Source organism: Pipistrellus hanaki, assembly GCF_964339955.1.
Source record: "Pipistrellus hanaki genome assembly, chromosome: X".
NCBI classification, from domain to species: domain Eukaryota; kingdom Metazoa; phylum Chordata; class Mammalia; order Chiroptera; family Vespertilionidae; genus Pipistrellus; species Pipistrellus hanaki.
In genome coordinates, this window is record NC_140524.1 from 99,823,678 (window position 1) to 99,831,064 (window position 7,387).

Consider the following 7,387-nt stretch of genomic DNA (forward strand, 5'->3'; position numbering starts at 1 on the left):
AACTCTGAGGGGGCCTCGGCTGAGCCTGGGGGGTGGGGTGGGGGGCAGTTCTATTAAATCATCTAAGAACATCCAGTAAAGGACTCTTAGCCAATGTCATGGATAGTCTGCTTCAGATGACAGTGGAATCTAAATCCTTGCAGCCTTTCCTGGAAGCCTGGAGCAACACATTTTTGTACTTGCTCAGTGCTGCTTCGAACCCCTAAGCTTGATCTTCGAACACTAGGAAAGCTCAGTGTTATCCTCCAGAAATTTTAAAAAATCAAGAATAATAAGAAGCTCTTTGAGCTTTTTGCAATTCAGCTGATGCCTCAGGAAATACAAAGGACGACACAGCCAGAGCATGCCTTGCTTTCTCTGTGTTAAACTAAATTCAACTCTGTTCAGCTTGGGTTTAATGAAATGCACCTCCCTGGCCTCCAATGCAAGCTTTGGAGACTGGCTTATTATTTTTTTTTTCAAATATATTTTATTGATTTTTTACAGAGATGAAGGAAGAGGGACAGAGAGTTAGAAACATGGATGAGAGAGAATCATCCATCAGCTGCCTCTTGCACACCCCTTACTGGGGATGTGCCCGTAATCAAGGTACATGCCGTTGATGGGAATGGAACCTGGGACCTTTCAGTCTGCAGGCTGACGCTCTATCCACTGAGCCAAACCAGTTTCGGCTATTATTTAATATGTTACATGTGTGTTGCCTGTTTATAAGATTGCAAAGATCATCAAAGTAGCTAAAAGTCTACCAAGTAAAGTTTTCAGTAGCATCATTTATCATGAAAAATAAAATGGAATTCTTTAAACGTTTTTTTAGGTGTTTTTTTTTTTTTTAATTGATTTCAGGGAGAAAGGTAGAGGGAGAGATAGAAACACCAATGTTGAGAATCATTGATAGGCTGCCTCCTGCACGCCCCTTGCTGGGGACTGAGCCTGCAACCCGGGCATGTGCTCTTGACTGGAATCGAACCCAGGACCCTTCAGTCTGCAGGCCGACGCTCTATCCACTGAGCCAAACCAGCCAGGACCCACTCATTTCTTGAGCTAATTGATCTAACCATGTAAGAGTAGAGGGCGGGTCAAAGACTTTTCTCTGGAGGACAACTTTGCGGGATTTTTGTGCTGGAATTTGTATGGTTGGCCAGCAGACATAAAGTAAGTAGATGGTCTGTATCTCTCCCACTCCATGAGCTTGTTTACTGAAGGAAAGCACTTAAGAACTGGCCTTGTTTGACTCCATCTAAGTAGTGTTTTCCATCTTTATATCCTGTAAACATCTAATGCATCACTCAAGGAGGAAAAAGATCAAGGTTGTTAGGCATTAATGATTCCCTTCCTTAAATGACACCTACTCATTAGTATACAAGCACTGGGAGTTAATACCCATTTCCAGCTGGAGTCTGAAAGAAATCACCTTGGTATCTCTGATGCAGAGCTACAATCAGGCCCCAGATTCAGGTATGATAAATGCCTATAATTGAAATGATTACAGGCGTACCTCATTTTATTGAGCTTCCCATTATTGCTCTTCACAAATGTCACGTGTTTTATAAATTGAAGGTAAGACCCTCCACTAGCCAGATTGCTATTTCCGGTATACCCATCTGGCAACAAGTGGAGATTTTTCAATGAAGCAACTTGTTTAGATAATTATTAATTTATTTGAGTCAAACTGACAACATATACTGGGGAGCAAGATCTCAAGTGCTCAGTCATGAAGCAGTTTTAAGCAATCTTTAGAAATACGTTACATGACATCCAAACGTAGTTAGCCTTGCCTTTAGCTGCAAAGGTTAAAGCAAGACTAAAATCCATTTATCTTAGCAACTCTCTCCTGCAGACGAAGCCCTCCTGAACCCACACAGATTCATCCCAAATTTCCTGCTGCTCCTAGAACCGTGGTCGGCTAATTGTGGCTTTCCAGCCACATGCGGCTCTTTGGCCCCTTGAGTGTGGCTCTTCCACAAAATACCAGGGCCTGGGCGAGTCTATTTTGAAGCAGTGGCGTTAGAAGAAGTTCAAGTTTAAAAAATTCGGCTCTTCAAAGAAATGTCTATCGTTGTACTGTTGATATTTGGCTCTGGTGACTAATGAGTTTGCCGATCACTGGGCTAGAACTTAGGACAGGAATGCTCAAGCACTGCTCATCTCACCTCCTGATTGCCATGTGTCTGAACACTCAGTGCCCATAACCATGGTGCCCACATAATCAATTTCTCATCCTGTCCTCTCCTCCCACACTACCACCCATGTAGGCATAAATAATCCAAGCAGGCCCTGTCATTGTGGCTCAGGGGGTGAGCATCAACCTATGAACCAGGAGGTCACGGTTTGATTCCACTCAGGGCACATGTCTGGGCTATGGGCTCGATCCCCAATAGGGGGCGTTCAGGAGGCAGCCTATCAATGATTCTGTCTCATCACTGATGTTTCTATCTCTCTCTTGCTCTCCCTTCCTCTCTAAAATCAGTAGAGAAATGTATTTTAAAATTGAGCTGTTTTTTTTAAAGCTACTACAAATATCTACCAAACATCATTCTTAATAGTTAAAATCTATAAGTATGCATTTTCAAACAAGAAAAAAAAAATGCCTGCTGTGATCACTCTTTTTCAACATTGGAGGTTCTACCACACAGAAGTAAAAGAGGAAAACAAGTATGAGGATTGCAAAGGGAGAAATAAGACTATGAAACATATTTCTTGTTTAACAAGGTGGCTTGCTGTGTAGACTGATTGTGTCCCCACCAAATTATAATGTTGAAACCCTAACCCACGATGTGATGGTATCAGGGGGTGGGAACCTTTGGGGCTGATTAGTCATGAGGGTGGAGCCTTCATGTTGGGGTTTAGTGCCTTTATGAAAGAGACCTCACAGAGCTCCTTCACCCCCCTCTTCTCCTCCCCTCCTTCCTCCCCTTCTACTCCCCACTCCCCGCCTTCCATCACCTGAGGACACAGTGAAAAGCCTGGAAGTGTGCCCTCACCAGACACTGCATCTGCTGACGCCTTGATCTTGTACTTCCAGCATCCCGAACAGTGAGAAATAAGCTGTGTGCTTGTTTGTTTGTAAGCCTCCCAGTGTATGGTATTTTGTTACAGCAGCCAGAATAGACTTAGCAGTGGATAGATTAAAAAATGGTTGACAAAAATAAATGGCAACCAATGAGCATGGGGAATATAAATAAAAATATACCAATTTCAATAACAAAATTATAAAATATTTAGGAACAAACCCAACACAAAAAATGTGAAGACTTTTGTGGGGGAAATTAAGTGTAGTGACTAAAAGGACCAGGACTGAGCTGTCTAATGTAGCTGCTAGCTACATGTGCTTACTGCAATTGAAATATAAATCAATTAAAATTAAGCAGCATTCAGGATTCAGTTCCTTAATCGTATTAGCCCAATTTCCAGCACTCAGTAGCCACATGTGGCTACCCCACTGGACGGTAGATATAGATTATTTCCACCATCACAGAAAATCCTATTGGACAGCACTGGACTAGAATATGTCCCTCCATCTCATAAATTTTCAATTAGAATGTGATCATTTAACATGGCTTATGTTCTACCCCCATAAATTTGTATTTCTTACATGACTTAGTAAAAAATACAAATTAGGAGTTGTAAAGTTTTCTTTCCTTTTTGAAATATTTTTTATTGATTTCAGAGAGGAAGGGAGAGGGAGAGAGAGCTGGAAATATCAATGATGAGAGAGAATCATTGATCGGCTGTCTCCTGCATGACCTCCACTGGAGATCAAGCCCACAACCTGGGCATGTGCCCTTGACCAGAATCGATCCTGGGACCTTTCAGACCACAGGCTGATGCTTTATCCACTGAGCCAAAATAGCTAGGGCATAAAGTTTTCTTAACTTCTAAGAGTTTTTGGGGTTGTCTTTTGGGGGGCTTGAGGGTCTTGATTAGCATCTGAAGGCACCTCTAACAGGGAACCAACTATTTTGTGAGTCTTTTCATTATAAAAGCCCCAAAGTCCAGATTATTTTGATATTTGCTCTTCCATAACCCTGACAGTAAGGCAAGGAACCCACAGTTGGCCAATCAGATACTCTCTTTGAAGAGCCAAGTCTTGGGCAAGCAACAAAGAGATGCTGGAACAGCTTAGAGTTCATTCTGGCATGGGTAGTGGTGGCCTCTGGTATCTGGTGACCACGGATGGCACCAGTGGTGATGATGCCAGTGGCAACATTAGTACCTAGCAGTGACAGTATTTTATTTATTTATTTATTTATTTATTTATTTATTTATTTATTTATTTAAAAATATATTTTATTGATTTTGTACAGAGAGGAAGGGAGAGAGATAGAGAGTTAGAAACATTGATGAGAGAGAGTCATCGATCAGCTGCCTCCTGCACACCCCCTACTGGGGATATGCCCGCAACCAAGGTACATGCCCTTGACCGGAATCGAACCCGAGACCTTTCAGTCCCCAAGCCGACGCTCTATCCATTGAGCCAAACCGGTTTCGGCAATGACAGCATTTTAATACGGCCAGGCATGTTCTGGGTTCCTGTGGTTCCCGCCACTGAACAACTTAATTCACCAGCCTTGCCTCTAAGAACTACCCATAATCTCCCCCAAGAAATCCCTTTTCTATGTCATAAGAAGTTGCTGTCTTGATTTGAAACTACAGACTCTGAATGGTATGAAGTTCAAATAGCTCATAGATTATCTAGTGCAGTGGTTGGCAAACTTATTAGTCAACAGAGCCAAATATCAACAGTACAATAATTGAAATTTCTTTTGAGAGCCACATTTTTTAAACTTAAACTTCTCTAACACCACTTCTTCAGAATAGACCCGCTCAGGCCGTAGTATTTTGTGGAAGAGCCACACTCAAGGGGCCAAAGAGCTTCATGTGGCTCGCAAGCCGCAGTTTGCCAACCACTGATCTAGTGCAAGCTTACTGTGATTCATAATGTAAATGCAGGCAAATGGCATTACACATCTCTTATCACTTCATATCAGCCAGATTAGGCTAAGCCATGCTGTGGTTAAAAAAACAAAAAACAAAAAAAAGCCCAACCCCCAAATCTCAGTAGTTTAAAAAAACACACACACACACACAAGATTTATTTCTCACCTTAATGTCTATATGGGTCAGCTGTGGTTCCGATTCCATGTCATCTTCCCACTGGACCCAGACTGATGAACTTAACCGAATGGAACAAACCCTGTCTGACATATTGCAGGTCTCATGGGCTGAGAGAAACCGACCAAAATAATATCCCTGTTGGCTCTTAGAGTGTCCATCCATATGTCATTGGTCAAAGCAAGTTCTACATTTTGATGTACAAGCCTTCTAAAGGGAGGGGCAAGCTGAGCTGAATGCTGTGGTGGTCTACAATTGCCCTACTGGAAGGGTCATTAAACTACTTGATCAATAAAACCATCTAACACAGCTCTTATGACTCAGGGCTTTGCTTTATTAATTTGGTAAGTTTCAAATCCCATAACATGAATTAAATTTATTTGGAATGGCCCCAGCTGTTTGGCTCAGTGGATAGAGTGTCGGCCTGTGGACTGAAGGGTTCCAGGTTCAATTCCGGTCAAGGGCACATGCCCAGGTTGCCGGCTCTATTCCCAGGGGCGTGCAGGAAGCAGCTGATCCATGCTTCTCTTCAATCATTGATGTTTCCAGCTCTCCCTCTCTCTGCCTTCCTCTCTGAAATCAATAAAAACATTAAAAAATTATTTGGAGTGCATTATTTTGAATTTGAAACATTCGTAATAGTAGCACTTGATCCAGTTTGTTAAAGTTAGGTGCAGTGCTTCCAGCGTGTGGGGTGAAATATGCAGAACAGAAACATGGATGAACTCATATTGAAATCCCACTCCCACTTGAATAAACATCAACTTTACAAAATTGCATGAAGCAGTTAACCTTGGGGCTTTGAGGGGAAAAAAACCAAACATGTCCACAAGTAACGTAAAGCACTGATACCACAGGGGAGAGAGAATACAGAAAATTCGTTGGATGAGCTAAGTGTGAAATCCTCCAGCCTAATGATGTAATGGAATTATGTAAGGAAGAGACTACTTTACAACAAGCTAAACAATTCAAAAGCACAATAATTTTATGCCAGAGGGTGTGTATGTGGAAGGAGATAGACAGGGGATGAAAAACTGAACCCCACATGTTGCTAAAAATTATGAACTTGAGTGCTCACCAAGCACAATCACTCAAAGTCCTGAGTGATGAAATTCTATTAAACTCATCTTTGCCAACTAAATTAAGAAACGAGGGGAAATATCCGTATTTCCTTTTTCTTAAGGAAAAAAAAAAATCACATGACCTTTATCTTGTAGATAAGAGTTGAGTTTTTCTGCATTCAATATGTCAAGTTTTGCATGTGGTTAACCAAAAATAATCATTCACACAAAAGCTTGACGAAGTGTGATTATAACAGGTATAAATGTTATTTGCGTAAATTCAGTTAAAGCTGCACTTTCAATAGAGGTTAGCACAGTTCCTTTGGTTAGTAAAACAAGGTTTATTTCTTGAGCTTAAAAAAAAAAAAACTCATGTGAAAGAAGCCAGACACAAAAGAGCACATATGGTATGATTCAATGTATATGAAATGTCTGGAGCTGGCAAATCCATAGAGACAGCGGCTGGGGGGAGTGAGGGACGGGAAGTGAATGCTAATGGGGACCAGGTTTCTTTCTGGGGCTGGTGAAAGTGTTCTGAAATTAGATAAGGGTGATGGTTACACAACGGTGTGACTACACTGAAAACTGCTGAATTGTAGAATTTACACTTAAAAAAGAAACTGCTGAATTGTAACAAAACTAAATAAATGCACATGAGCTTAAAACACCCTGTATTGAAACGAATTCATTTCAGAGAGGCGCATTTGAACCACCAACATACACTCTAGGACAGTCTGTAATACACAGGTAAGTAAGTGAACAACGACAAAGAAATTACCAGGCAATTCTTCCAACTATGTTCCTTATTAAATACTTGCAGCCTCTTCCAGCAAATTAAACAATGAGCAAATAGAATTTGATTCTGACCTCCTTTTCCTTATTTGTCTCTGGGGAAAATTATGTGGAATACTGAAATGGAAAACCATGCAAAGAAAGGGAAACATCCTAAGACGGTGGTCGGCAAACTGCTGCTCGAGAGCCACATGCGGCTCTTTGGCCCCTTGAGTGTGGCTCTTCCACAAAATACCCCGGCCTGGGAGAGTCTATGTTGAAGAAGTGGCGTTAGAAGAAGTGTAAGTTTAAAAAATGTGGCTCTCCAAAGAAATGTCAATCGCTGTACTGTTGACATTTGGCTCTGGTGACTAATGAGTTTGCCGACCACTGCCCTAAGACAACAGGATGCTTGTCTATACCCTAGCATTTTTGCATTTGTG